The sequence below is a fragment of the Lissotriton vulgaris genome, chromosome 7 (assembly GCF_964263255.1).
Source record: "Lissotriton vulgaris chromosome 7, aLisVul1.2, whole genome shotgun sequence".
NCBI classification, from domain to species: Eukaryota; Metazoa; Chordata; class Amphibia; order Caudata; family Salamandridae; genus Lissotriton; species Lissotriton vulgaris.
The window spans coordinates 1,010,617,404-1,010,617,741 of NC_141695.1; positions in this window are offsets into that span (position 1 = coordinate 1,010,617,404).

A 338-nucleotide genomic window follows, 5' to 3' on the forward strand; every position below is an offset into this window, starting at 1 on the left:
TAGAGTACAACAGCCATCATCCGAGGGGATTGCGCGACAACCTCCCTGTTGGCCAATTCTTCAGAATCCGCCACAATTGCTCCTGTAAAGAGAATTATATGACTGAGTCACAAGATCTCTCGAGTCGCCTATTAGCACATGGGTATCCAGCACGTTTAGTCAAACGTGCTCGGAAAAGGGCTTGGTATAGCCCCCGAGAAAGTCTCTTGAATCCTGAACCTAAAGAGGACTCAGCCATGGAACGCATTATATGTGTAACCACATTCTCTACTCGCAGTAATGACATCTAGAAAATTATCAATCATCACTGGAATTTAGTGGCAGATGACATTGGACAG